Source organism: Pongo abelii, chromosome Y, assembly GCF_028885655.2.
Source record: "Pongo abelii isolate AG06213 chromosome Y, NHGRI_mPonAbe1-v2.0_pri, whole genome shotgun sequence".
NCBI lineage: Eukaryota > Metazoa > Chordata > Mammalia > Primates > Hominidae > Pongo > Pongo abelii.
In genome coordinates, this window is record NC_072009.2 from 40,032,863 (window position 1) to 40,041,985 (window position 9,123).

Below are 9,123 nucleotides of genomic sequence, written 5' to 3' on the forward strand. Positions count from 1 at the left end.
TTCTACATATGCTATTGTACATATAATATTATATGTACATATACATAAGGTATATGTATAATAATATACATAATATACATAACAATATACATAATATACATAATATAATATTATGTAATATTATATAATATGTAAAATGTAATATAATATGTAATATTATATAGTATGTAAAATGTAATACAATATGTAATATTATATAATATGTAATATATAATATAATATATAATATCATATATTATAAATTCTAATATAGAATACATATTGTATATAATATCATATATTATATATGATATTATATATAATATGTATCATATATAATATATAGTGCATATCATATATTATATATTATATATAATATATCTGTTATACTATATAATCATATATACAAATCATATATCAATCATATATACACATACATGTGTGCATACATATATATATATATATAAAATGAAATGTGGTTTTAACGATATGTGTCCCAAAACAATGTGCCTCCAAAAAGACCCAAGAAGAAGCTCAGTACAGCTTATTTACAAAAAGGAAAGAGCCTATGTAATGAATAAACAAAACTCTACCAAACATAGAAGTAGAAAATCTTATTGTCAAAGTTACAGCACTTTAAATTTTAAATGCTCTTTTTCAGCACCGGTAAAATCACAAACCACAGAGTGAAATAGGAAAGTATGTCTCATTTTAAGAACAACAACAAAAAAATTACGAAAAAATAACCTTCTTTTGACAGCCCTAATGGCAGCCTTACTAAAATGTAATATTTAAAATTTAGCTACTTAATAAGCTAATAGAATAAACAAAGAAGCACAAACAATTATGAACAAAAATTATTAATCCAAAGAGTAAAATTATTTTAAAACCTAAAAATGTCTAGAGATAAACTGTACAGTGAAATAGACAAATATGGCTCATTTGAAGAATTAAAAAGAAATTATGATCTGAAACTTTTTTCAGACATCACAAATGGTGGTCTTACTAAAACATAATATTTAAAATTAAGATTCAGAGTCAGCTAATAGAAGAAACAAAAGAAGCACAAAAAATTGTGAACAAAAATTAATAAAAAAAGTAAAATTATTTTAAAACCTAAAAAAGTCTAGGGATAAAAAGAAAAAAAATATTCACTACAGATATTTAAAAGCAGACTTGAGCTGGGGGAAGAACACACTATCAGCAAATCAAAGAAACGGTGTTGATATTATTAAGTTAGGAAATGATAGAAAAAAAGTAAAGTAATGAGAACAAAGCCTAAAATACTGTGAAACACTATCAAGCAACCTTATTATGCATACTGGAAGTTCAAAGGGTGAGAAAAAGAATGAGGAAGACTATTTAGAAACAATAATGGTAAAGAATGTCAAACGCAACAAACTCCAAGTAAGAGAAACTCAAAGAAACAAACTCAAATTATATGATAATTAAACTCTTCGAAAGAAAGACAGAGAAAATCTTGAAAGCAACAAAAGAAGTGACTAGTAATGTTCCAAGAACCCTCAAAATTAATCAGCAATCTTATCTGAAAACTCAGAGGACAGACAGCAATAGATTAACATATTCCAAATGATGTAAGAAAAAACTTTTGAACAGAAATCTTATGTACAAAACATTGTCCCTTATAAGTGACGGAGAAATCATGACATTTCCAGATAAAAGCTGGGATATTTTACCAGTAGACTATCTTTTTTAAATATGTCTTATGGGATACTTCACGGTAAAATGAACAGACAATAAAGAGCAGTATGAATGAATATATATTATGGTAAAGATAAATATATAAGATATTATAAAACATAAAGAATAACCGTGCACACCTCCACAATTTGTTTCCCAAGCAATTTAAAACACAAATATATTGCATAAAAATACTATCACTAACTTATGTTTTTGACATACAATGCATAAAGGTATGATTTTGAGAACTCAAGAAGGAAATCATAGGGGTGAACTATACAGAGTTAAGGGATTTGTGTGTTATTGAAAGTAAGCTAGTATAACTTTAAAAGTGGAATAACTTTATAATATTCAATGTAATCACAGTATCAATGACAATTAAAAAAGAAAAAGAATAACAGGCAAGTATAAATCTTTCTGTACCACACCAGAGAGTAGGAGATGTGGATTTAGCTACTCTCACTTGAGGCTTCCAAGCTAGCTATCATGTACCATAAGACAAAGCCCAAGCTTTTCCACCAGGGCGTAAGTGTGGAGACCCTAAAGCACACGGCATAGCTGCTATTTCAAACAATTTTCACTATACCAGTGGTGAAGAAATAGAATAGGCTCATCCATATGCAGAACCTGGTGAAGAACTGGAGGCAGAAAGAAGTGACTATGTGGAGATACAAATGAAACAAATTTGGCACAGGAACTGCTCCAATCCTGTATCTTTCTTCACGGCTTTCCAGGACTTTGAAGTTGAAACTATTGTTGACAAAAGACAAGGCAAAAATGGAAAGACAGAGGCCAGGCACAGTGGCTCACATCTGTAATCTCAACACATTGCAAGGCTGGGGCGGGCAGATCACGAGTTCAGGAGATGGAGGCCATCCTGGCTAATACAGCGAAAACCTGTTTCTACTAAAAATCATAAAGTTAGCCAGGTGTGGTGGCAGGCCCCTGTAATCTCATCTACTCAGGAGGCTGAGGCAGGAGAATCACATGAACCCATGACGCAGAGGTTGCAGTGAGCTGAGATTGTGCAACTGTGCCACTGTACTCCCGCCTGAGTGATAGCTCAAGACTTTGTCTAAAACAAAAGAAAAATATATAAAATTTGGTGTTGGAAAGGTTACGAAGAAACAGTGTCATACCAGAGCAGCACTGGTGAAAAATGTATATATGACTTTAACAGATGACAGACTGAAAAACAGAAAAAATTAAAAAGTGGCATGTACCAGAACAACTAGAAATTTTTCAAACAATACCAGAAGATGAATATCTACATCTACCAAGCTCAACTTTTCGAAGAATGCTCCTAAAACTCTAGTGTCTGTCCAACACCACAAATTCAAAAGCAGCCGGTTATGTGCTGCCAGCCAGAATGTTAGCAGTAATCCAGGGTCACGTCTGTCTGATGCAAAGAATATGGAGCTACTATATTCAACTATCAAGAAAGACAATTGCCCCTTACAGCCCTATTCACAAAAGAACACAGTGACTGGCCTTCAGGAACTCAAGAATCTGGACCCTATTGCAGCAGATCAGCAGGATACAGTGGTCTTCAAGGAGGAGGAAGGGAAGCTTATCAGGGCTTTATCAGATCCCAGGGCAGGACAGTGTGGAATAGAGAACAAGACCAAGATTCACCCACTATTTTCTCAGAACTCTGGCTCAGTTACTGCTTCCATGGCTGCAGACTCAGCTACCAAAAAAGCTATAGAGTTATTAATGGGGCTATTAGCAGCCAATGGAGAAACAGACATGCATATATTACTTGCAAGAGAGAAAGGTGGACAAAGAAGTGTTACTGACAATGGCAGAGATCAGCCTTTTATCAAGAAGATGTACTTCACCAGAGGGCTATCAGAAAATGCCAGCACATACAGATATATTGTAGTGAAGAAAGAGGATGGATTCACCCAGATGTTGCTATAAACTAGATCAACATAAAAAAATGCACTGAATATAGAAGTAATTAAAGAAATGGTTAATGCTCTGAATAGGGCTGCTGTGGGTGGGAGCAAGCTTGTGCTGTTCAGCGCAGGTGGAAGTGTCCTTTGCTGTGGTCTCGATTTTGGGTACTTTCTGAAGTATTTAAGGAAGGTCAGAAACAGAACAAGCCTTGAAATGATGAACACAATCAAGAACATTGTGAATAATTTCAATCAATTTTAAAAGCCTATTTTTGAATCAGTCAGTGGCCCATCCTTTGGAATAGGTGCATCCACACTGCCTCTTTGTGATTTCTTCTGAGCTAATGAAAAGGCTTGGTTTCAAATCCCTTATATGACATCTGGACAGAGTCCAGATGGCTGTTGTGTTACTTTAGCTCCTACTTGAACTTTGCATCATCCAGCCTCCTTAATTATTGTGACTATGAGACATTGCTTCATCCTTTGATTGGTCCCAGCCTAAGGTCTCAGGCCAAGCTGTCACTTCAGCTCCTTTCTTAGTCCAGGACCAAGTTCCAAGGTGGAGACTTGTAGCTTCTACAAATCATCACTTCAGCTCCAGGTGAATCCAAGACCAAGTTTCAGGGCCAAGATGAATAACGCTTACTCCAAAAACACTAAGCACATTCCTTTACTTCTCTGCCTTTAGAAACTGTAAAGCACAGTCTCATAATAGGTAAACCACTCACATTCCACCCCCACTGTGAAGAGTTTCTTACTTTCACTTATAAAAGTTTTGATTCAACATTTTTGCATCCATCCTCCTTAATTTTCTTGGCCAGGAGACAAAGAACTCTGTGTGATACCTCACATTTAGAGATTTCTAGATTGTAGTGCACTAATGAGACCACAATGATTGAAGTCTGGGAATTGAGCTATGGGATGCATCAGCCTTGCGTGACCAACTGACAAACTGTCCCCACACTGTGATACATACCATTGAGGGCATTCAACCATATAGTGGTCATGAACAGAGTCTGAAAAGGGGCAAGGCAAATTGATACAGCCTAGAAACCTGAGGGACACCATCAAGCAGCCATACATATGCATTTTCGAAGTTCGAAGGAAGAGACAAAAGATCATGAAGACTATTTAACAAAATAGTCATAAAGAATGCAACAATTTAAGACAATAAGTAAACATCCAAGAAGCTCAACAGACTCCAAGTAACAAAAACTCAAAGAAACAAACTCAAAGTTACCTGATAATTAAACTGTCTAAAACAAACACAAAGAGAATCTTGAGGATTTTCAAAGGAAGGAGAGGAAATAGCAAGTCATGTAAAAGGGACCCTAAAAATAGCCAGTGGATTGCTTATCTTAATAACCACTGAAAAGCAGTAGATTACTTATCTGAAAACTAAGAAGATAGAAAGCAGTAGACTAATATGTTCCAAGTGATGTCAGAAAAAACTGTCAAACCTAAACCTTATGATCCACCAAATTGTCCATCAAAGTTGAGGGACACATTATGACATTCCCACATAAAAGCTGGCACCCTTTACAAGTAGACTACCCTTTAAGAAATGTCTTATGGAGTACTTCAGGGTAGAATGGACAGACACTCAAAGGCAGTATGAACAAACAAAGGTTAAGGTAAAGATAAATATATGTACAAATATATAAGATACAACATTTAGCTGGGCACGGTGGCTCACACCTGTAATCCCAGCACTTTGGGAGGCCGAGTTGAATGGTTCATGCAGTCAGGAGATCAAGACAATCCTGGCTAACACGGTGAAACCCCTTCTCTACTAAAAATACAAAAAAATTGACAGGCAATGTGGCAGGCAACTGTAGTCTCAGCTACTCGAGACGCTGACATAGGAGAATGGCATGAATCTGGGAGTCGGAGCTTTCAGTGAGCCTACATCACACCACTGCACTCCAGCCTGGGTGACAGGGCGAGACTCCATATCAAAAAGAAAAAAAAAATTAACAATATGCACCTCCACAAGTTGTTCTCCATGTACCTTAAGACACATACATATTTAATTAAAAAAAAAACTTCTACTTTGTGTTTTTGACATAAAATGAATAAAGGTATAATTTTGAGGACTCAGTAAGTGAAATAGTGGAGGTAAATTATACAAGAGTAAAGGTTTTCTATGTTACTGAAGGTAAGCTAGTGTAACTTTAAAAATGTTATAACATTAGAATATTCCATACAATCATCATAGGAACCACAATTAAACAAACAAACACAAAGGACTAATAGGCAGGAAGAAAGCTTTCTGTTCTACACCAGAAGGTTGTGGCTGTGGATTTAGCTACTCTCACCTGAGGCTACTGAGCAAGCTCTCATGCACCATAGCATAGCTGCTATTTCACACAATTTTCACTACACCAGTGGTGACGAAATAGAAGAGGTTCATCCATACGCAGAAGCTATTGAAGAACTGGAGGCAGAAAGGAGTGGCTATGTGGAGACACAAATGAAAAAAAGTTGGCACAGCAACTGCTCCAATCCTGTGTCTTTCCTCATGGCTTCCCAGGAGTTTGAGGTTGAAAGTATTTTTGACAAAAGACAAGATTACAATGGGAATACAGAGTATTTGATTCGGTGGAAAGGTTATGACAAACAGGATGACACTTGGGAACCAAAGCAACACCTCACGGACTGCGAAAAATATATACATGATTTTAAGAGACAACAGACTGAAAAACAGAAAAAACTGACATGGACTAGAACCAGTAGAATTTTGTCAAACAATGCCAGAAGAAGAAATTCCAGATCTACAAAAGCAAGCTACTCTACGAAATCTCCTAAAACGCTAGTGACTGATAAACATCACAGATCCAAAAACAGCAAGTTATTTGCTGCCAGCAAGATCGTTAGGAGAAAGGCAGCTTCAATTCTCTCCAACACACAGAATATGGGGATAACAAGTTCAACTATCAAGACCCTTGCACCTGACAGCCCCTTTAATGACAAGAAAAGTGTGAGTGGCTTTCAGAAACATGAGAAACTGGACCCTATTGCAGCAGATCAGCAGGACACGGTGGTCTTCAAAGTGACAGAAGGGAAACTCCTCCAGGACCATTTGTCACGTCCTGGTGCAGAACAAACTGGACTAGAGAACAAGACTCAGATCCACCCACCAATGTCGCAGATGTATGGCTCAGTTACTGCTTCCACGGACACAGGTTCAGTTACCCAAAAAGGTATAGTGGTATTAATAGACTCATTAGCAGCCAATGGAAAAACAGACATGCATACCTCAGTTTCAAAGGTGAAAGGTGGGCAAAGAAATATTACTGATGACAGAAGACCAGCTTTTTATCAAGAAGATGTACTTTACCATAAGGTTAACAGAAAGTGCCAGGACTTACAGAGACATTGTAGTGAAGAAAGAGGATGGATTCACCCAGATAGTGCTATCAACTAGATCGACAGAAAAAAATGCACTGAATACAGAAGTAATTAAAGAAATGGTTAATGCTCTGAATAGTGCTGCTGTGGATGACAGCAAGCTCGTGCTGTTCAGTGCAGCTGGAAGTGTCTTTTGCTGCAGTCTTGATTTTGGGTACTTTCTGATGCACTTAAGGAATGACAGAAACAGAGCAAGCCTTGAAATGGTGGACACCATCAAGAACTTTGTGAATACTTCTATTCAATTTTAAAAGCCTATTGTTGTATCAGTCAATGGCCCTGCCATTGGACTAGGTGCATCCATCCTGCCTCTTTGTGATCTCATGTGGGCAAATGAAAAGGCTTGGTTCCAAACCCCTTATACGACCTTTGGACAGAGTCCAGATGGCTGTTCAACCATTACATTTCAAAAAATGATGGGTAAAGCATCTGCCAATGAAACATTATTTGCTGGGTGAAAGCTGACAGCACGGGAGGCATGTGCCAAAGGTATGGTTTCTCAGGTATTTTTGAGTGGAACTTTCACCCAAGAGGTTATGATTCAAATTAAGGAGCTTGCCTCATATAATCAAATTGTACTGGCAGAATGTAAGGCCCTTGTTCACAGCAATATTAAGTTGGAGATGGAACAGGCCAATGAGAGAGAGTGTGAGGTGCTGAGGAAGATCTGGAGCTCAGCCCAAGGGATAGAATCCATGTTAAAGTATGTTGAAAATAAAAGTGATGAGTTTTAATTGTCAGTCTGTCTGCTCAGGACACAAGAACTAAGCTGAACCAAATGCATCATGAGTTGCAAGATGCCCTAATCCATCTTCATAACCCAAAATAGTTTCACCCATAGCTAAGGCTTGGAAACAGAACTGGAAATGTCCAAACTAGGTATTTAAATGGTCACATAATTTTTAAGCACTGTAGCTTTAAAAGAAGTAATAAAACAGCTTGTTTGTCCAAATGTGTTTATTTTGTGCTCACATAAGCCCATATATAAAAGCAGACTGTTGGGTACTAGATTCTTCTTGTAAGCTCCAATATGTATCTATGGCTACTACTATATATAAGACCAGAGTTGTGTTTTATTGGATGTTTATGACAGAGAATCCTGTAACAATGTTGATTTTTCTTATTTTTATATCCTAGAATACTGTTACTGGGTTACAAGTCAGCCTTAGCTTCCCTCCCAAAAAAGACACAGAAATGTCAGAGATGGTGCCTTTAACTTTACACTGGCACAAACACCTCAGAGACACATAATTATAAATTAAAAGACTTCTCTTTTAGAATAAATATTTCTGGCACAAAATTCACTGATGATCATTCTCCTAAACTGAACATATGACTAGAATTAGTGGTGAGATATCACTTGATTTTCTTTTCTTTTATATATGTCTAGTTCTTACCCAGTTAACAAAAGAAAACTTTATCTCTCTAAGGTAAAACTTGTTGCACCATATTAGTGAATTATGGAATCACTTTGGTGGAAATATTCAGGTTTTAATGTTTGTAATGTGCAGATTTAGGTTACCTTAGAGTATGCTCTAGTTAATAAGTTAAAATTCTGGACACATTATTAAAGGCAGAAACTTCTTTCAAAACAAAGACCCCTACACTCTGTATGACCTTTACAATTATCAGTGTCTCTTTTTATCAGCACGCAATTTTCTAGAACACTGTATGTGTTCAGTTACCCAAAAGCTCTATGAATACTGTCTTGATGGTTTTTATCGAGGCTCCATTACATAGGCATAATTGAATAATCCACTGGCCACTGGTGATGAATGTCATCTTTTTCACAAGATCTCTAGGGTGTCACTTCACCAGCCAACAATCTCTGTGGATGATGGCACCTTTGTGCAAGTTTCTCTTGAGCCTGCTTGTCTAATTTTAAACACCCATCTTACAGGCGGCACTCAGATCAAACTATGGGCTTAGCTTTCAGTTTTCTATGGATGCACCAGGCACAGAATGGAGGCAGATGCATGAGTGAGTGTTGGTTGAGTTCCATCACTGCACACAGCTTTACATGTTTTCTCTGATGAGGTAAGCAGGTAAGGTGCTGGTAAAGGTGACAGTTCCCTGAAAATCTTTAGGTGAATCAGGCATAGCACAAGCTTTCTCTTCTGCAGGCACTGAA

General features: G+C 36.8%; 1 pseudogene; it reads left to right on the forward strand.

Moving 5' to 3' along the window:
- The first annotated feature begins 6,102 nt into the window (after positions 1–6,102).
- Positions 6,103–7,726, forward strand: LOC134760964 (testis-specific chromodomain protein Y 1-like; annotated as a pseudogene).
- The last annotated feature ends 1,397 nt before the right edge of the window (positions 7,727–9,123 follow it).